Raw genomic sequence first — 206 nt, forward strand, 5'->3', positions numbered from 1 at the left:
TTCCAATGGCTCCGCAATGACACCAGCCAATTCCATCAGCACCCGTGGATGAAGGTCATCCGGGCCCACCAACTTGGATACATCTAAGCACTCCAGGTAATCCTACCGAGGTCTGAACTAACAGCTGGGGGACTTGCATCCTTCCTGGGCCTCTCTATGCTATCACCTGAGAGCACCCTATTGTCAGCAGACAGGAACACAGAGGC

This window comes from Gavialis gangeticus, unplaced genomic scaffold (genome assembly GCF_001723915.1).
Source record: "Gavialis gangeticus isolate Ggan-Ray unplaced genomic scaffold, GavGan_comp1, whole genome shotgun sequence".
Taxonomy (NCBI): domain Eukaryota; kingdom Metazoa; phylum Chordata; order Crocodylia; family Gavialidae; genus Gavialis; species Gavialis gangeticus.